We start from the raw sequence: 21,955 nt of genomic DNA, 5'->3' as shown, positions 1-21,955 counted from the left end.
GTGGGTGAGTGTGTGTATGGGTGTGTTGGTGAGTGAATGGATGTCTCATGTGTGTGTAACTACTAGGGGTGGGCGGAATATGCATAGTCGCGTTACTCAAAGTTCAGCGAAATGGGAAAAATTCTCCGCAGGCTACGCAGAATTCCGTGATCATGCGAAATTGCGTATTCTGCCCATGCACAATGCATTTTCCTGTTCGGGGACGCTGTTTGCATGCTTGGGGTGAAATATCTCGCAAACTTGTCCATGTGGTCGCCAATTAGCGCGGCCATCTTGTTTCACTTGTCCCACGGCTGGCGATGCGTGTTTCCTGTTTGCGACCGCGGAAGTTCGATGGCGTTCCGAATGATGTGTTCCCCATCGCACACTCTCTCGGGAACACGCGGCTGGCTACCAAAATCTCGTGGCGCATGCAAACGGATAGGAAAACTCAACAGCAAACGCAGGGGTCCCAGTAAGTCGCTACTGCGCACCATAATACGCATTTTGAAAGCGCAAACAAGGAAAAAATGTTGCTACACTGCAGATCACAGAATTTTGGGCAATTCCACGTTCGTTGAACGCGGAATTGCCAACATTCCGCAAATTCCGCGAGCAGGACGGAATTTACCGCCAAGGCCTAGTAAATACATATGTGAAAGGCATGTGTGAGTGTTGGAGTATATAAATGACTGTATGTGAGAGAGAGTGGTTGTGGCTGTATTGATGAGTTTGTGCGTGTATCAGTGATTGTATAGAAAAGTAAGTATGTTTTAGTATCTGTATGAATAAGTGAGGTGGTGTGTGTATAACTGTATAAGTGAGTAAGTGTTGAGAAGTGTGGCTCAGGGGTTAGAGGCGGCAGACCCGCAAGCTGAGATCGGCCCTGGACCAGGGTTCAATTCACCGCCTCGGCGGGTCTTGGGCTAAAAAAATTCCACGGACTCGATAATTCTCGCTCCGGTGCCTTCTCGACTCACAGGGTTCACACTCTGCGACTCTGGGCAATAGCTTGCTTAATCTCCACAACGGCCCCTCACGGCGGGATGCCTAGCTTTCACCTTGTGGATACCCTGCCGGGGTTATCTCACAGGGGAATACCAGGACGGGTTCCCTAAGCAAGCGCTTAGATACCGACCTCGGTCAGTGATTTGCGCTATATAAATACATGTACATTTACATTTAAATAGAGGTGTGAATGATTCTTTGCATGATTGATTAGGTGTGTGAGTAACTCTATGGATGAGAGGTGATGTGTGAGTGTCCGTATAGGTGTATGAGTGCAGATGATAGTGCTGTATTGATAGGTGACTGCATGTGTGAGTGACTGTATGGGTGAATGAGTGCACGTATGTGTAGACCTTGGAAGCAGTAAGTGGGTATGTAGTAACTGGTATTGGTGTGTCTATGGTTACAAAAATGATAGTCTGTATTTTAGAGTGGGTGTATCAAAGGTTATATTAGGGTGTGAGGAGGTGCATCAGAGTATCATGTGGATGATGTCATCAGTGATGTCATTTGAAATGTCATCAGTGATCACTGACCATGTCATGAGTGATGTCGTATGTGACGTCATCAGCAGTGCATTGGGGGGGGGGCGAGTTATAGTTAGCTCAACTAACTATAACTACCGAGTTTCTCCAGTGTTGTCCGAGTGAAATGTCCAACTAACTATAACGTCCCTAAAACCTATGGATTTTTTCTATGAATTTCTAGGGTTTTTTAAATGCTAATTTCTAACTATAACCTCCCTTAAACCTATGTTTTTTTCAGCGAATTTCAAAAATTGTTTTAATGCTAATTCCTAACTAAATGTCCGTGAAACCAATGGGATTTTCCAGTGAATTTCGAAGGTTTTCTAAATGATAATTTCTAACTATAACGTCCCTAAAACCTATGTTTTTTTTTAGTGAATTCTATGTTTTTTTAATGCTAATTTCGACCTATGCCTACAGAGGTAGGACATGCGAAGAAAGAGGAAGATAGGCGCAGAAAGAAGCAAGAGCAATGCAGAAAGAGGCAACAGAAGTCCAAAAAGACAAAGAAAAGTACAGAAAAAAGAAAGAGATGTGCAGAAAAGAACCAACAGAGGTGCAGAAAAAGGCCTTGTTGCAAAGTCATCCTGTGCCCCCAACTTTTCACTGACTGGTACTGGTGGTAACTGACTCTGACTAACCAAGCCCGGAGCCAGTGATATGCTGAAAGACACTTAGAATACAGTGAAAAGACCTACATGCACTAGGGTGAATTATGCGTTAGAGTACCCCTATGATTGGCATGACCTCCCCTGTAAGGCCCTAGTACATAATAGGGCAGGGGGATTAAAACTACCTCTAACTCAGAGGTGCAGAAAGAGGCAAGAGAGGTGCATAAACAGACAGGTGAGATGCAGAAACAGGGAAAGGGTGCAGAAAGAGGCAAGTGAGGTGCAGAAAGAAGCAAGAGCAGTGCAGAAAGTAGCAACAGAGAGGCAAAATGAGGCAAGGGAGGTACAGAAAGAATCAGGAGGGGTGCAGAAAGAAGGAAGAGAAGTGCAGAAATACACAAGGGAATTGCTGAAAGAAGCAACAGAGGTGTAGAAAGAAGCTAGAGAAGTGCAGACAAAGACAAGTGAGGTGCAGAAAAAAGCAAGAGCAGTGCAGCAAGAACCAATAGAGGTGCTGAAAGAGGCGTGAAGGGTGCAGAAAGAGAAGTGCAGAACAAGGCAACAGAGGTACAGAAACATGCAGGAAAGGTGCAGAAACAGTGAATAGGAGTACAGAAAGAGGCAAGAGATGTACAGAATGAGAAAAGAGGGGTACAGATAGAGGCAAGAGATATGCAGAAGAAAGCAACAGAGGTGCTGAAAGAGGCAAAAGAGGTGCAAAAAGATGCAAGAGATCTGCAGAAAAAAGCAACAGAGGTGCAGAAAGAGGCAGGTGAGGTGCCGAAAGAAGCAAGAGAGGTGCAGAATGAAGCAAGAGAGGTGCAGAAAGAGGCAACAGTGGTGCAGAAAGAGGCAAGAGAACTGCATAAAGAGGCAAGAAAGTTGCAGAAACAGGCAAAAGGGGTGCAGAAAGAGGGAACAGGTAGGCCGACTGAGACATGTTAGGTGCAGAAAGAGGGAAGATGGGTACAGAAAAAGGCAAGAAGGATGCAGACATTTGGAGCAGAGGTGTAGAAAGAAGCAAGAGCAGTGCATAAAGAACCAACGGAGATGCAGAAAGAGGCAACAGGGGTACAGAAAGAGTCTACTGAAGTGCAGAACGAAGCAAAAGAGGTGCAGAAAGTACCAACAGAGGTGCAAAAAGAGGCAAGAGTGGTGCAGAAAGGGTTAGGAGAGGTGCAGAAAGAGGCAAGAGGGTTGCAGAAAGAGGCAAGAGGGGTGCAGAAAGAAGCAACAGAGGTGCAGAAAGAAGCAAGAGAAATGCAGAAAGAGGCAAGTGAGGTACAGAAAGACACATGAGAGGTGCATAACCAAGCAAGAAAAGTATAGAAAGAGGCAAGATAATTGCTGAAAGAAGCCACTGGGGTTAGAAAGAAGCAAGGGAAGTACAGAAAGAGGCAAGTGAGGTGCAGAAAATGACAAGAGAACTGCAAAAAGAGGCAAGAGGGATGCACTTTTACAAAAAAGGGTGCAGAAAGAAACAAAAGAAGTGCAGAAAGAAGGAACGGAGGTGCAAAAAGAGGGAAGATGGGTGCAGAAAGAGGCAAGAGATGTGCAGAAAGAAATAAAAGAAGTGCAGAAAAAAAGACACAGAGATGCAGAAAGAGGCAACAGGGGTTCAGAAAGAGGCAACGGAGGTGCAGGAAGAGGGGTGTAGAAAGAGGCAAGGGGGTGTAAAAAGAAGCAAGAGAGCTGTAGAAAGAAACAAAAGAAGTGCAGAAAGAAGGAACAGAGGTGCAGAGAGGCAAAAAAGTGCAGAAAGAGGAGAAAGGGGTGCAGGAAGAGGCACAATGGGTGCAGAAAGAAGCAAGAGAAGTGCAGAAAGGAGCAAACTGTCTATCTTTCAACCAGGGTGCCCAGACCTTCTCATGTTTTCTGGGGCTGCCATTAGCGTTCTTCGAGTCATAAATAGCACTTAACTATTTCTATGTATATATTGAAAAAATAATATGTTGATGCAATAACTGGACTTGAGATATTGATATGCATATGTCAGAGTCAATCACCCTCTTGTGGAGCTATTGCATGTATAAAGTACTGTCATCTGGTCTTTCTTCTGTGAGTGAGTGACTCATCTTTTGCTTGCTTCCTCTCTCTGATAGACTTGTGTCAACAGCATGAGGTGAACTGAGAATTCATTAACAGTTTGCCAATCTCTCTACTAGATCCTTTCAGATTAAAGTCAGTTCACCAACCCCTCTACCTGGAGTGTGCACTTTACTCCTGTCCAGAAGGCGCTGGCTCTTTTCTTTCTCAGCAAATTTATAACAATTTATGAACAAGGGATGTTTCACTCATGTGGAGTTAAAAGGCACTAAAGCAAATGCCTCCCTCTGTATAAGAGTCTGCTAATGCTAAAGTTATTATTAAATTGTAGGTTCATTCCACCATGCCCGGCACATTGCAGCAGCTACCCAACAAGGGCATCCTGTTGCTAAATAAGCAGAGGGTTCACCACACCCCAAGGTAATTGGACTGTTCTAAATATCCAAGTATTCAGAGGTTTCCTAAAACAAGCTTCGGTTTAAATGGACCTCAGGATAAATTGAACTGGGAATATACCAGAAGCGCATTAGAGGATCTCAGGCCCCAAATAAACTATCAATCAAATATTTTGGGCACTTCTTGTAAAATGTTTGATATGTGATAATCAGACGTTTTAAAGGATCATTTTATGTACCATGAGGCAATGAAGAGATTTAGGATGTGATGATATTGTTTGCTGATGAGGAATAGTTAAAATGAGCCTAGCTGCTGCATTCTGTAGAACCTGAAGTTGACAGATGAGATACTGGGTGAGGCCTGGATGTTTAGAGTTATATTGTTCACACGCTCATTACTGTCAGTCTGGATTATGCTAACACTTTATATCCAGGACTCCTCATTTAGATGACAACATGATGTTAAGAATTCTTTAAGGAATGTAATAGAAAGAAACATGTTGCAGCAGCTGCCAAAATCTGTGTGTGATAAAAGAGATCAACATTTGGGAAAAATGAGAATCAGTATATTAGATTTGCCTGAATTCTTTTCAATCGAAAACATTAGTGGAGTGTCTTCATCATAAGAAACCACGCTTAGGTCGAATGAGTAAATGATTCCTGCAAGGGGAGCCATGTAAACATTAAAGAAAGTAAAGCTTAGCGATGAAACTTGTAGAGCCCGATATATTCTGATGTTTTAGAGATGAAGAAAATGGAGGTAGATAGACTGATTTGATTCTATTTAAAAGAAAATTTCAGCCAACTCAGAGCCAAGCCAGAGATGCAAAGGTCTCCTATGCTTTGTAACAAAATGGAATACAACTCACTGTTAAACACCACTAGAAGGTCAAGTAACATAAAAGTGACTGGGCGGCCTTGGTCCAGTCTGATTGTTATGAACTCTGCAACTGATACTTCACTGTTCGGTTACTCTTTTCTACAGCAGAAGGAACCCCTGGTTGCCACTGCACTGAAACTAAGACTGGCTTTATCTTAATCTTAATCCATTTCATAATCTACAGATTAGCCATAAATCTAGGTTAAATTTATGGATAGTCTAGAAGGCGTTAATCTGCCAACAGCGACATTTGGGTCAGAGGCTGTATTATGAGGATTCATGAGAGAGTTCAGAAGTTTTATCATCTGGCAGGCTCTTGTCCTCAAATGATCCTGTGCTCAGACTGCTTCTGTTAGCAGTTAATTTGCAACTTTCAACTTGTTGCCCAGTTTAGACCTTGACTCTACACAGTCTGATGACTCACAAAACGGCCAGCACATTTCCAATCCAAATCTAGGATCCTTTGATCAAATCCGTATTACCTCTTAGCAATGTGTCAAAAAGAAAGCTGGGTCAGATATTTCCCCATAATTGCATTCTCTCTGGAATGACCTTGGGTATGAGTTGCTGCTCTCAGACTAAGTCCTCCCATTCAGGAGCGTGGCCTAAGTTGCATTTAGTCTGAAGCACTTCAACACAGTTGGGTATTTAGCAATCTATAAATATTGTGTTGTTGTGAACGCCTGCACATAGTTGTTCATGTTCATTACTGTGCAGTGCCTCTAAACTCTACCTAAGTAAACATGGCCATTATTGTGATCTACCAGAATGTATATATTAAGAGGCTTTACATATATTAAGGCAGTGTCTCCGTGGATCTTGCCATTGCATTATTGAAACTGACATTTTCAATCTGAGTGTGTCTGAGCATCTTATAGTGCAGGGTAAGAAGAACCATGATACACATCACATTAGCTTTAAGCAGCAGCCCTGCTTGGAGGAGCTACATATGCACTGTGTAGTTAAGGATCTTTATGAACACGCCCTAGCCACTCTAGTCAAGAACCCTTGCCTTCACGTCCACGCTGTGTGCAGGGGACGCTGAATGAGAGGAGCTAAATCTGTCATCTTACTGCCAGACTTTAGTCCTCTTGACAAGGTAAAAACAAAAGAGGCGCATAAAGGGCCTGATTCACAGAACTAACTTAAGGCAACATCCCAAACGTACTACCATTTTGATATTCACAAAAGGCACTTACTCATTTCGGAATTCACAGAAGTTAGGAGTTCTAACTTTGGGACTCCTAAATGCCTTCTGTGAATACCAAAAGTCTTAAAGTTAGGATTTTTCTCAGTTTAGAAGTACTAAAGTTAGGACTCCTATCTTTAGGACTCCTAAATGCCTTCTGTGAGTACGGAAATTCTTAAAGTTAGGATTTGTCTCAGTTTAGGAGTAGTAAAGTTAGGGCTCCTAACTTCTGTGAATACCAAAATGAGTATGTGCGTTCTATGAATACCGAAATGAGTAAGTGTCTTCTGTGAATACCAAAATGGTAGTAAGTTTAGGATTTTGTCTTAAGTTAGTTCTGTGAATCGGGCCCACAGAGAGGACAGATGATGTCCCAGAGAGAAACTAAGACTGGTTTTATCTTAATCCATTTCATAATCTACAGATTTTTGGCAAGTGCTTAAAGAGGGTTTCAGACATTTTTTGTTGTAGCTACATCTTTAGCAGCAATTCCAGCAGCACATCTTTTTCACGGAGGATTCCATTCATTGTGTAATTTGTCTTCTGGAATACCATTATTGGGTAATAATCAAAAAACTTTTTTCCCAATACCTTTCTGTTCAGTTGTTCAGTTTTGCAGCTCTAATAGTAACAGAACTTGGGATGCATTCTTACGTTTGATTAGACGGTGGCACAAACTTGTAGCTACAGAATGGGCCACCACTCTTTCACACTCCATTCCTGAGCTTTCCTCCGAGCCCAATATGGCTAATGAACAGTTTAACACCTGGATTACTTCCTCACTTGACAAATTAATCCCTAAAAAGGTCACTCTTAAACACACCAAAAGAGCGCCCTGTGCTCCATGGTATACCGCAGAACTCAAAGCTCTGCGCCAGGAGTGCAAGAGGGCCGAACGCATCTGGCGGAAAGATAAATCTATTACAAACAAAGGAGCGTATTCCACCTCCCTTGCAACTTATAAATCATCCATCCGCAAGGAAAAAACCATATTCTTTCAGCAAAGAATAGAAAAAGCAGTATGCTCGAGCAAGGAATCTTATGCTATTCTAAAAGAGCTACTGAAACCCCCAGCTCCTGAACCGACAAGCCCCCCAGACCCTACTGTGGATCAGGAAAAATGCCAACAGTTGGCTAATTTCTTTCAAGAAAAGATCCAAAAAATCCTTGCTTCAATCCCCCCCGCCAGTCCATGCGAAGATAGCGATCTTACGAACACCCAGACACTCAGTTGTCTCCCCTCCTGGGGTCAAGTAACCACCGAAGATGTGGAAAATACTCTAAATTCCATTAAAAGTGGATCTCCTAGAGACCCCGTCCCGCTTCGGACCCTGAAAGAGGTGACCCCCATCATTGTTCCCCCTCTTACCCACCTGATCAATGCCTCACTCCAACAGGGAATTGTTCCCCTGAACTGGAAGGCTGCAGTTGTGAAGGCCCTATTGAAGAAGCCTTCCCTTGATCCCGAAAACCTGGCCAATTTTAGGCCAATCTCCCTTCTCCCTGGGATAAGCAAGATTGCCGAAAAATTGGTTAATAAAAAACTGTCTCAGTTCCTGGAAGACAATAACAAATTAAAAAACTCTCAGACAGGTTTCCGGCCAGGGCAGGGCACTGACATCGCCCTCCTGGCGGCGGTAGAGGAGGCCAGGACACTCTTAGACGAGGGAGGATCAGTGGCAGTGATCCTCCTCGACCTGAGTGCGGCCTTCGATACCGTCAATCACCAACTCCTCATTAAACGGCTCGAAAGAGTCGGTGTGGTAGGTTCTGCCCTATCCTGGCTCTCATCCTTCTTGGACCAGCGTACTTTTCAGATTTGGGAAAACAACACCTGCTCCTCCGAAACTCCCCTCCAATGTGGTGTGCCTCAGGGCTCCTCCCTGAGCCCCACATTATTTAACATCTACATGTCCCCATTGGAGGAGGTTATCACCCCGTTCGGAGTGAGCGTCGTCAGCTATGCTGACGACACACAATTAGTGGTATCACTATCCCATCCCAATCGAAAACCAGCAGATCTACTTAACTGCCTTACGCAGGTTCAAAACTGGATGAACAGCTCAGCCTTGAAACTAAACGGAGCAAAGACAGATGTCCTTCTTCTTGGTCAGAAAGGAATCATTCTCCCCCCAAATATCTGGCCTGACTGTTTGGGTCCCATTCCAGAACCAAAACAAGAAGTAAAAAGCTTGGGTGTGTGGCTAGATACTACCTTGTCATTTTCCACACAAGTAAAAAAAGTAGCCGGGACATGCTTTGGCCTGCTGAAATCACTGAGAAAGATCCTGCCCCTTCTGCCACCCAACTCCCAAAAACTGCTTATACAAGGCCTGATAATTTCTAGGCTTGATTTCAGCAACGTGATATATCTGGGCGCCCCGGAAGCAACACTGAACAAACTTCAGAGAATCCAAAACATAGCCGCCCGGATTCTCACTAAGACCCCTGCCAGAGACTCGGCCAAACCAGCATTGAAACTCCTCCACTGGCTTCCTATAAGGGAGAGAGTTAAATTTAAGGCCTTGTGCCTAGCTCACAAATTATTACAAAATCAAGGCCCTCCCATTCTTAGAAAATTTATCAAACCCTATAAATCCTGCAGATCCCTCAGATCGGACATGGAGAATTTCATCAGCGCCCCTAGAGTCAGGAGGGCACGCACAGGTGGAAGGCGGTTCACAGTCCATACCGCAAGCCTCTGGAATGCACTCCCCCGCGACCTGAGAATTGAACCACACTACCTCCGCTTCAGAAAGCGGTTGAAAACTTTTCTTTTTCCCCAATGATCCCTTCCCATCCGAACCACTGTATCCCCGCCCCATCCCTCACTCCCCCTCCTTCTGGCCCCCTTGTCAGGTTTAGGGTAGGGTTTTTAGCGCTGGGATACCTTCGGGTGACTACGCGCTCTACAAGAGCTTTTAATAATAATAATAATAATAATAATTAGAAAACTGTGACATCCATGAATAATAGGGCTACATGCAAATCACAAACCGAGAAAGGAAATAAAAAAGCACATTAAATTATAGGACTAACAAGAACGAAAAGGAAAGAAACAGAAAGAAAAAGTGGAACAGGGTTTAAAGGAAAGAATAAAACATTAGAGAATGATTAGAGAAAATGGCGAACAAAACAAAATAACATAAAGGGAAAGGGAAGGAAAATAGAAAAATGGAGAACAGTTGTAATGAAAAATTTGAGAAATTAAAATGAAGCAAGAAAGAAAGGAAAATGAAGATGAGTATAAAAACAGAGTACAAATTGAACTTATTAGGCTGCAAACTAAACGTATAATTTGTAAACATATACACTACGTTCCTTGGTACAGAGGTCAGTTCACAGCTGTATACATCATCCCTGGCTTGTTCAATAGTTTTGAAATGTACAGTATAATAGACGTGCTGCGATCCTCCGAACAGGAGCAGAACTCTTTGCTGTGTCAATATGATGCTGTGCAAGAAACATATATATATACAACTTACGATGATGTTTACAGATTGTGGCAATATGTACATGAAATGATTATTCAACAGCAAATGTTACATCAAAATATTGATATCGTTATCATTACTTTTATATTTGGAAGTTGTATAATGACACATTGTTATTTTCTTTGCAAGTGGAGGAGTATGTCTTTTATGTTTATGATAGTCATCACTAGTCACATGGTGGTTAGGTTTCCTTTAAATGCATTGCAAAGACTCAGCGTGGTCATGTCATCAAGGCCACAGTACGTGGCCGAAACGCGTCATGGGCAGCACAAGCTTGAAATAAAATTGGATATATCAGCACCAGCGTAATTGGAGTCCATCTAATCTGTTTAGTGCATCACCTGCACTTGGATTGTGTTTGTTGATATATTTCCGTAAAGGACACTTTGGTAGACATATGACATGATGCATGTTCTGTATTATTTATTCTAAAAACAGCATTTCAAATTTTTGGAGCTGCACACAGTCCCACAAAGAAATGTACAATACATTAGTTACAAAAAGCAATACTTTCCTGCTTACATTAAAAGTAATGTTGCACCTGTAATGACGATTACTCTTTTTTTTTGTTTCCTTTGCAGACCTTTTCTGGTGTCAGGCCTTTGAGCAACCACTCATGCTTTAGACGTGTTCACTCAGCCATATACCGTAAGTGCACCTGCGTTTAAACTCATAGGTGGGGCTCCCGAGAGAGAGATTACCTTCTTGCTGCTGCTTCCTGTTTGTATTGCTATGTGGAAGAATAAGGAAGCCATATTTTTTATCTCAGCAGCGCATTTATAGTACCTTGATGGTCATACTTAAATAATTTAAAGACATAATGCTGTGTTTGTAAAAGAAGTGAAGAACAAATGGAAGGGGATAAATCATCAGTGATAATTAAAAAAAGTTCTGCACATCTCACGGCACTTTGTTTAACAGTTTTATTTTTGATAAAGCCTTCCATGCCATGGATCAACAGGTGTCTGATTCATATGTGCACCCTTTTTCCCATGCACTATTCCACCATGCACTTGTGAACTAAGGGTAAAAAATCTTCAAAAACCACTGTTTTCTTCACATGCCTGCTTTCAATTATTCCTAGGACTGAGACTTGGTTCAAACGTTTGATCATAATCGTTATTCGTTATTGTACGCTATGGCATTTTATTTTGGTAATGCTTTTTCAAGAACAAAGAAAAGTCTGACTTAAAAATATGATTCTGTTTCATGATTTGAGTTAATAAATTAGCATAATTAGTTTTAACCTGGGACGTTCAGTAAACATGTATTTTCATTCTGGACAAGACTGCTTTTCACATACTTTTAGAAACCTGGGGCCTTATTTATGAAGGCCTTGCGTCAGTTTTGCTCCGCCGGTGCGTCACTTTTTGTGACGCACCAGCGGTGTAAAAAATGCGCCTCGTTGCGCCATATTTAAAAAGTGACGCATCTAGGTAGATGCGTCACTTTTTAAACCCCTGCGCCACATTATACCTGCGTCAGGTATAATGTATGCAGAGGGGGCGTTCCCCAGCAAAAAGCCTCGTAATAGTGACGCAGTGAAATCTATGAGATTTCACTGCGTCACTTTTAGGATGCTGTTGCGTCAAAATCTTGCGCCTGCCTCACAGCAGGCGTAAGACTGACGCAAGCCCTTTCACATGGGGCTTTCCCCATGTGAAAGGACACATTGCTGGAGTTGCGTCACTTTTGTGACACACTCCAGCAATGCGTCACTTTTGCCCTTACAGATACGTCAGAAATACTGACGTATCTGTAACTCCTTGCGACATGATGCGTCATACATTAAATATGACGCATCAGGAATGTCGTAAGGAGTGCGCAGTGAAAAGTGACGCATCGCTGTTTTCACGCAGCAATGCGTCACTTTTCATAAATGAGGCCCCTGGAGTGGTAAACTATGAAGACAGAGGCTCTTGCCTTCATGTGAGCTCTGGTTGCGGTCCCTCAAAAATTAAAACAATTCTGCCGCCCAATAGGTAAACCGGTTTCTGTGCGCGATACGTGGCTCACTGCTGGTACAAGCAGCAACGCTTTCTTCAGGGACAAAACAATACCAAAACCAAAACAACTTTACATTTGAAACGTATATGAATAATTAATTGGGAACCAATTGTAAAAGGAAAACCATGAGTAAAATGTAATGGACATTAAGAGAATGCGGTGTAGGGATCAGAAAAAATTATAAAAACAATTACTGATCCATAGGGAACATTGAAAAAGCAAATATCAGAGTTAGTTTAGGTGGTGTATTAGTACAGTACCTAGGCACCCTAAGGCTGACTAGTGGTGGAGTATAGGTGGATTAAAGTAGTCAGTTCTGTTCGGTGGAATGTTATGAAGGACAGGGATGTAATCATAATGGAGTGTGTTTGGGGAAGGGTTGGTGGTTCATCTGAATCAAAGATTTTTACTTCAAACCTAAAAAATCTACAGAGGTTGAAAAGCTTCAATGATGCTCAGCTTGAAACCATTGCTGCTTATGGTTCTACTGAGATCAAATACTAATTATAAGCTTCTTACCCTCGACGTTTGGGGAAAACCACTACAATATAACTCCCTGGCAGGGATCAGTGTTATAACATAACAGTGCTGGTGTGGTATATGCAGTTTAATCACTTTTGGCCAACATGTCTTTTTTCCGTCCACCCATCATAAAATGTAGCTTTTCGGAAAATGTTGTTTCTTTCTGTATGTGTCAGGGAGACAGTGACTGTCACTACACCCTAAATATGGTGCAGCAACTATCACAGTGACCCAGTGACCAAATGACAGAAATATCTGAGGCTTGACAGAAACCTAGTTGTTTCCCTACCTCTAATCAGGGCAGAGGAATCTCAAGATTGGCGGATAAGGCGGCTGCCATTGTTTGTTGAATGCTAGTCTTCCACCAACCTCCAAATTATTCCCGTGGTCGATTATTTTTTAGTTTTCTAGCGATATAGAAACATTTAGGGAAGACTTCATGGACACCTGGTTAACGTTCAAATTGTAGGAAGGTTTTCCACAACAACAGTGCAGGTCCAGAGCAGCATCTCCAGTTAAAAGTAGCTCCTGGGATAACTCAAAAGCAGCTTGAGCTCCTTAAAGGACATGGCATTCTTTGCTTCACAGACACCGGGAGAATTTGTTGTGGGAAACCCGAAGGACTGTTCAGTTTAATTGGCCTGCTTGATCTCTTCCAGAAAGGCATAGCTTCTTTTGACTCCAGAACCATATGCACTCTAAAGCTGTAGAAGAAGAGGTACATGAAGATACTTTGACCATGGAAACCTTGCCCATAAAAACGGCAGCTATCTGTTTTGGAACAATAAGATTGCTACACAAGATCCTACCCTTGCTCCCTCAGACTTTGAGACAAGTGGTGATTCAAGCCTTGGTACTGTCTAGTTTGGACTATGGTAACATCTTATACTTGGGGGCCCCAAAAGGAGTTATCCAGAAATTACCTGTGGGGCAGAATGTCGCTGCACGCACACTGCTTGGAATCCCTAGTTTCCAAGCAGATAGTTTCCTAGTTCCCTAGTGCAGATATTTAAGAAGTACAGTGGATCAGACATTATTGCAGACAGAGATAGGCCTTCGATTTTTAAACAATGGATATGAAAGCAACTTTGTATATTTTATATAATACTTGCAAAAAAATAAAAAGTGTAAGATTGATTGACCATTCTCCCTATCACAGGGACATGGTATGTGATCAAGGTTAGAGTGGTAACCAAGAGGGAAACACAGTGCAAATCTGACAGTTCCTGCTCTTAAGCGGAATAATAGGCTCCTTTCCCAGTAACTCATGGATAGAGTAAGGTACATAGGTAGAGGATGGTGATACTGTTCAATGGACATATAACTAAGAACAGAAGATTTCTTGGAATCCAACTCAATCCTTTCTGTGTTATATAAAGAGTAAAGGGCATCTCTTAATTCCTTTTTAGTCACAGTTTCAGCTATACCTGGATTTAAAAAGATACATTCCTTGTTGACACTGCATAAGCTTTGCTGCACTTCAGTCAACCAAGGGATGCCCAGCCCTTTCGCGCACATAACACAGTCATTAATAATCTCTCTAGTAAGGGAGGGGGCCTAGTTCTTTCATACAGATAACCAGAAAAGAGCAGGTCGGGTGCGTATGAAGTCAGATATAAAATTAAGATTAAGTTCTCTGTGGCAAATATGTTGTGGGGTGGAGATTGGGACACCCAGCAGTTTCCTACAAAACCTATTTTCTTCCTGCTGAATGCTGGAACTGCTTGCAATGCCCCAGATCTCAGCCCCATATGTGGCAACGGGAATGCACTGTAATTTAAAAAAAAATTTGAATGGCTAAAATTGCACCAGTGGTCTTTGGGCGGGGAAGGCTAAGGATTGAATTGGTGGCCTTTGAGAACTTGCTCCTGGAGTGAGCAAGATGCTCAGTCCAGGAGCCGTTCGCAGCAAAGACCAACGCTAGATAGGGGAATGCACGGGTACTTGTTAATTTCTGGCTATCCACTGCAATAGAGCTTATCTGCCGCTTCCCAGGAACACAGGACATTAAAAATGATATTTTTTAATTAACACACAAATCAAAGCTATCCATATACCTGACAAAAGTTTGTACTAAAATACGCAGGGAGTTAGGAGTGCGGCCTATAAGGACCGCATCATCTGCGTATAGTAACACGGGAAGGGTTTTCCCATTGATTATTGGAACATCAAGAGTTGAGATTTTTAGCGAGGTATTTAACCCATTAATGTAAATAATAAAAAGGAGGGCGGCCAAGACACAGCCCTGTCTGGCCCCCCTTCCTACCTTAATGGATCCCGAAACCTCTCCGCCCATGCCGATCCTCACCTGTGCTTGGAGATCTTTATGAAGGTACGCTAGAAAGTGTATCAGGGGCTCATCCAGCCCATATGCCAGAAGGATTGTCCAAAGCTTTGAACTATTGACAAGGTCAAATGCTGAGGACAAATCCATGAAAGCCAGATAAACTGGAGACTTCCGTGTGATGGTGTATTTCCCAATGACCACATTAAGGTTAAAAGAAGGAGTTAGGTCCTGATTGGGACTGAGGGGGGGCTGGACCATAATCTAATGAAGGAAAAAGAGAATGCCCACACCTCAAATAGTACACAATTATTCAAAGAAGGCACGTGTAACTGAATTGCACATGTGAAGGTACATTTATTTATACCAACTACTAATGTTTTTTTGAAATTTTTTGGCAAAGTGTTTTTCACAAAAGCAGAAAAAGGGAAAGAACCCACACAATCAACACAATAGTTATACAAATACAAACAATAATTATAAACAATTACAATTGATGAGATACATAAGAACACAGAGAGAATATTAACACATTTAGTAATTCATGGTTAAATATGAATGCCTGTTTTGAAACCACCAAAGCGAAGTGAAAAGGGGGCAAGAGCTTGCACAATGTCCATTAGCATAGATACATTTAATGTATTACTGCACTCTTGCGTGATGCCGACGCGTTTCAGGTTCGAGCAGAACGTATTCGAACCCTCATCAGGGCTTTGTGAATAGTCTGTGTGAAAAAAATCAAAAATAGAGAACAGTTTTGAAAGCCAAGACTAATGTGAAGCGATTGAACTCATAGAGTTGTGAATGAGGAGGGTACCTGTGGTTATCAGGCTCCCAAGCACTGATCAATGGACAGGGGGCGATGTCACAAAGGTTTAGTTCTAAAATGAATAAAGCACAAAATGTTGTTTCATATAATTACATATGCATCAAAAGAAAGAATGGGAGAATCAGGAATTGAGCCTACCTCTATGTGCACCGTCTGGTGCCCCTTAGAGGGAGGAGATCGAGGATAAAAGTCTTTGAGTCCTGTCAATTAAAAGTAAAGGCTTATGGTCTAATATCAACCTCTAAAGGACAAGATATGCATTATTTAGAAGGGGGACGTGCCTTCTTTGAATAATTGTGTACTATTTGAGGTGTGGGCATTCTCTTTTTCCTTCACATTAAGGTTAAGGCATTGTTAATTTGTGCCCACCTTGCTACGGAAACCTAGCTGGCATGGCTCTAAGATATCATTTTCCTCTGTGCAGGTTAAGATCCTATTATACAAAACTCTTCCCAGTATTTTAGAGTGTTGTCAAATATTAATATCAGCCTGTAATTACTAGGCTGGGACCGATCCCTTTTTTTGAAGATTGGGACTATAATACTCTTGGCCCATGTTTCAGGTAGCTTAGCTTGGATTAAACTATTAAAAACATTCAAAAGTAACGGGGCCCAGAAGTCTGGTTTCTATTTTATTAAATCAATTGGCAGCCCATCGGGCCAGGAGCCTTGTTCCCAATGCTCTGATGGATAGCCTCCTCTACTTCAGAAATGGTTAACTCTATGCTGGTCAGTGGACCGAGGTCATGAAGGTCTGTCTCTGATTGGGGGGTAGCGTACATTTTTGAGAAATTATTTTCCCAAGTCTCGCTAGAGATGTTACAGCTAATGGGAGTTAATAGCTGACCCATCGATCGGAGGTCCCCTACTGCGAACCAGAAGACGTTTCCCTTTTTTATGCTGGAGGCCTGTGATAGAGTTTCTCAGCGTTCATTTAAAAGAACTCTCTTCCTATTTGAAGTTGCTGTATTATATTTCCGCCTTGCCAGTTGTACGTCGATGTCACACCTCGGGTTAGATGACCATGCCCTGCGGAGATTTCTATTGGCCAATGTACATTCTCGGTTGAACCATCTAGGAATACTTCCTGCAGAAGGGGCAGGTTTCGACAAGAGAGTTTTAGTGGCCAGGCAAAGTTTGTAAAAATCCTGAATTACCTCAGTATGTGTAGCTTGTAGTGACAAGCAAGAGTTAATAAGATGCATATGGCCCTTAACTAATGTTTTGAACACTTCGCCACTGTCAACGCCCTTCCATATTAATCTTAAGTTATCAGTTGTGGGCGTGAGATTTGTGGCCCCGTGTTCAGAAGGGAATGCGGGTCGGGGTGGAGAACTCAGTACTATTTTGATAGGGTTGTGATCCCCATGATCCGTAGCAATAACCTCTGCGGCCATTAGTTGATCTTCAACAAAGGGGGAGATGAAAATAAAATTGATGTTTGAGCAACATCCCCTTCCCTTTCCCCTAAATTTTGGTAAAATGTGGTTGGTGGCATTGGAATCACTCACCAAATCCATGACATTGGCCAAAGTATATGATCTTAGGAACATTGTTAGCTCTGCGCCCCTACAAAAAGAGGGACCAAAATTACTTGTGTTACTTGCATCATGCTCCATATTGGGAAGTTTGGCATTAAAATCACCCCCCAACAGAATCCCAATGGGTCTCCAAATTAGACATTAAAATCAAAGAGCCCAATGAATTTCCTGTTAGGAACGTAGTAAAAATCATTGTTATACAAATTTGCCAGGTAGAAACAAACTCTTATTTTAAAAAACACAGCTTGGTAGTTTTTATTATTAGCTGAGAGAGCCTTAAAACTGCCTCCAGCGGCCACATTAATCCCAATAAATAGGCCCCCAAGGTGTGCCCATTTTGGGGCTTGGGGCTACTGCACTAAAACAGTGGAATCCTTCAATATGTAGATCGTTAGTAGCCCAGGTCTCCTGGAATATGACTATATCATAATACTTTATTATGCACAGCAGGTCCTGGTTGCCAAGCCTAGATTGAAGCTCCGCTACATTCTAACTTAGAATACTCAGGTCAGCCCCCTTACTAGCCCTGGTTATAACTGGCTTATCATTGTGGGGTGGGGGTGTAATACCTAATTGATTCTCCTCATAATCCTGTGTACTGGGCATCGGCAATGGTTGTCAGTCCTGGGCATCTAAGTTGGAAAGTGTGTGAAACATATTTGCTGCCAGAGGTAATACATAAGCATCCCTTTCCGGTGTGGCTAATGGTTTGTAAAAATAGCCTAAGGAGTGTGCACAGATACCAGTGTTTTGTGTGAAAGATTGCCCTTGGGCGGTTAATAAACAGCGAACCATTTGTGGTCTACGAAAGTCAAGAACAATACAATCGCCGTTGATCTTCTTAATTGATTGGCCAACCCACCCTACTCTCCTGGCCATGATAATTTCATCCATTGAGGAAGGGTGGAAACCTTTGTATGGATATAGCCAATCTACTGATTTGTTACAGAGATCTGGCCAGGACTCCCTCTGACCCCCATCAAGGTTGGGAACACCAGCCAGGACTAGCACGTAAAGACTTAAGGCTGGTGGTAGGCTCAATACATCAGTATTTGGACTTGAACGTGTGTCCCTAGGCCAGTTCACAGCATCATTACTTGGGTCAGCTGCAATAATATCCGGTGTGGCTGATTACAGTTCACGCCCCCAAGGGCCAAGTTTAAGTTATTAATATTGTGCACTTGTAGCATGCCCAGACTTCCCCTCCACACAGGAGTGGGGTCCGGCACAGAAAGATCTTTCCGGTTGCGGCAGGATACACAGGGATTAACAAAGGGAGTGTCTGATGGGGGGACAGTACCCATCAATTGCAAATCGGGCTCATATTTGTTAGCCACAGATGTTATAAACTTCCCCCCCACATCATCAAGAACATTATTCAACTTCCCACCGCTTAGAGTGTCCATAGCAGAGTCCAAGTGCTTTAATTTGCCCCAAAGCAGATCAACATTTTTAACAATCATTTCCTTGATATTAAACTGCGTAGTTCAAGTGCTTCCATTACAGGCCCTGTGAGTATAGCTCTCCCAACAGCGCCTATGTCAGCTTCTTTACACATAAGCTCTGAAATAATGTCTGTCTGGGTCACAACTGAGTTTGTAGTGATAGCCACATGATCGTTTGGGCTGCTAACAGATGGACAACCTTTAGCATTTTTGGGTTTGGGCTTAGCAATGGTGGTGTTTCTCTTCCTTTTAATGGGTTGAGCAGTTAGTTTGGTGTTCCTTTCTGACTTTGCAGCATGTCCCCTGGTGTTAATGCAGGACGCACCTGGGACAGACATGTTAGAAGAGTCCGGGGGTAGCAAGGGTGAATTGGGGGGGAACAGAGTCAGTCCTCACTGGTGGTGTATTTACTGTGTCTGGAAGTATTACATTAGGAGAAACTCGACGCCCAAGCGACAGACGAGACTGTCATTTGAATTTAGGAGTGACTCAGCCCTCAAGATAAATGCGTCCAGGGTCCCAGCTACTCCTCTTGACTTGCTCATTTTATATCAGTGGTGGCCGGATATCCCAAATTCAAACCAGCCAAACAGTAAAATTGGTGCAGTAGCTAACAAACTGCTTCACATTACCTTAAGGCCAGAACCAAATAATGTGGCCCGCCCCGACTCCCCCTCATTAGCGGCAGGTGTGGAGAACAGAGGTGCACTCTGGGGATTGAAGTCCACCCCTGAGTGTTAGGCTCAAGGTTTGTTGCAGCATGACCCCTGGGACCCTCGTCCCACCAGGGGTATTCAAAGGATTGCCGGAATGCGGCACTGGCAGCAAAAGAACACCACGGGGACCAAAGGCAGGCAGGAAAGCACCCGCACTGCGGTGGGAGAGGCTGCTCTATGAGCGCGTTGGCCCCGCCTCCCCCTCACTCGCAGTAAGTGTGGAGAGCAGCGGTGCACTCTGGGGATTGAAGTCCACCCCAGAGTGTTAGACCTGAGGTTTGTTGCAGAGTGGGCCCTGGGACCCTTGTCTCACCAAGGGTATTCAAAGGATTGTAGGAATGCGGCAGAGTCAGCAAATGAACACCACAGGGACCAAAGGCAGGTAGTATTAGCTCTCAGCTGAGCCGGGAGAGCCTGCCCCTTGAGGAATGTTTTGATATTGGATACTATAATATTCACTGCACTTTAGAATCTCGTCCCATAACGCTTTACAGGCCCTTTGGTTGGGATTGTATTTTTGCCCATAACTGTGCTTGGGGTGGTCCTTAGAGTATTATGACCACCATCGAATCATTAAGCATGATGTGCTCTTTGTGTTCAAGTCATCTGCTTGGTTCTTTCCCTAGGTTAGGCAAGGCAAGATTTAGATTAATTTGGTTATTGAATTAAAGAATGAAAATTCTTTAAAATTAGCAATTTCTTAAGGACTTCAGTTAAGAATATCCTAACTTGCATTAAAGCACCAAACTTTTAAGCAAAGCTTTATCGATAGGTCATTAAGAAGATTCAAATTTACGAAGTCTTACTACCCTTTAAGGAAGAAGGATGTTGCAAATTTCTAACAGCTCAAATCCGACAAAAGAGGGAAGTTCAGGTTTAAAGTACATTAGGGGCAAATCCATTTGCTTAAAGTTAAAGATATAATGGAAATTTGAAAAACAGAAATGGCTCAGCAAAAATGTTCTCAGTCCATTATTACCGATTGTAGCATCAACAAACATTTGAAAGTAAAAGATCAATCCACATAGCATTCAGGTCTCAAGAAGCAAAAATCTGTGGTGTTCAGTGCCCCTCCTTTGGGGTTTCTTCTTTTATACAGTTTTTGCAAAGTCCAGTGGCAAGGCATCACACCAACATCAAAAGAATACCACATGTCCATGTTCACATCATGTCACCTGAGATGGTTGAACCATCAAGCTGGTTTCTCATGCTAGTCATTAGAAATGAGAAATTGTGAGTCCTCACAGGCCTAACATTGATACAAAAAGAAAAACAAAGTTGCGACTTATAGCCATAAATGGAATTCAATTCCAGCAGGAATATTTTACTCTGAATTGTTAAAGAAACATCCAAGAATGTCACGGGGAACATGCACTGGACAAATAAGCAGCAATTTACCTGCAAAGGACGTTCTATTATATTAAATCAGGGAAAATGTCAGCATTAGAAATAAACATTTCGAGAAGTCCTTTAAGTTCGCATATCATGTTTAAATGACATGATCCCTGACTTTACTTCAAATATAATGAAATTAAATTAACTAAAATGAAGAATATATATTGACTTAAAGAACTTTCACAAAATATTAATAAATTGAAACGGATAACATTAGAAATACTCTTCTAACACAAAAATGTACGATATCCATATAAATGAAAGTTTTCCACATTTCATTCCACTAAAATCGTTTCTAATATTTTATAAACTATAATGTCTCTAGGATTATTTGCAAAATATTAAACTTGAACTTCCTTGCTACACATTTGCACTGGTGCATTCTAAGCAAATAAAATGAAAAACATTAGGCCACTTCACATAGCATCACATTTAATTTAGTATACCTCTATAAGCAACATATGCACTAAAACGTATTATCTCAACTCGTTTACATGCATTAGTGTTTCCTTATAAGTGTGTTTTCTTCATCTCATGTTTAAAACATGCTTTTATGATGCTTCTACTACACTTTTCATGTAATTTGAGTATAAATGTTGTGTAATATGATTTTTAAAATCATGCAGCATCAAAGGTTCTAATTCGTTCTGCTCGTAGTCATTGTAGAAGGTTTCTGACCTGGTTTTAAGATGCTTCCTTCCTTTGGTTTATCTTGTTGTGTGTGAACTTGTCTTCTCATGCATGGCTATTGGCCACCAGTAAAGGCTGTCCTGCCCACTAAATGCTGTTGTACAAAAGGTTGAACTACATATAGAAGAAGTCATAGGTTTTCTAGAAATGATGCAGTGTCACAACAAAAGAGTAAGTTTTTGTCAAATTGAGGGCGTTATGTGAAAGTCTCAAACATAATGACACTGCTGCATGTTTCTATTTTCTCAACCAAACACATGAATATGTTTGCTGAATTTGAGCAGATTGTGTGTATGTTAATGTATTTTTATTCCACTTTATGAGAGATAGGAGAGCACTTTTCAAAAGATTACATCGCATAAGGAGTTACATCAGCGAATTAACCAAGAAATACCCAA

General features: G+C 42.2%; 1 protein-coding gene across 1 annotated transcript in view; it reads left to right on the top strand.

Annotated features, from left to right (window-relative positions):
* Window positions 1-21,955, top strand: part of SYK (spleen associated tyrosine kinase) — a 281,314-nt gene that overhangs the window by 51,259 nt on the left and 208,100 nt on the right. Inside the window, exon 2 of the mRNA XM_086963566.1 lies at window positions 10,711-10,777. The gene's annotated coding sequence lies outside the window, so the exon portion shown is untranslated. The remainder of the gene's footprint in view (window positions 1-10,710; window positions 10,778-21,955) is intronic.

The sequence above is a fragment of the Lissotriton vulgaris genome, chromosome 3_1 (genome assembly GCF_964263255.1).
Source record: "Lissotriton vulgaris chromosome 3_1, aLisVul1.2, whole genome shotgun sequence".
NCBI lineage: Eukaryota > Metazoa > Chordata > Amphibia > Caudata > Salamandridae > Lissotriton > Lissotriton vulgaris.
This window is presented reverse-complemented; position numbering and strand designations above follow the sequence as displayed.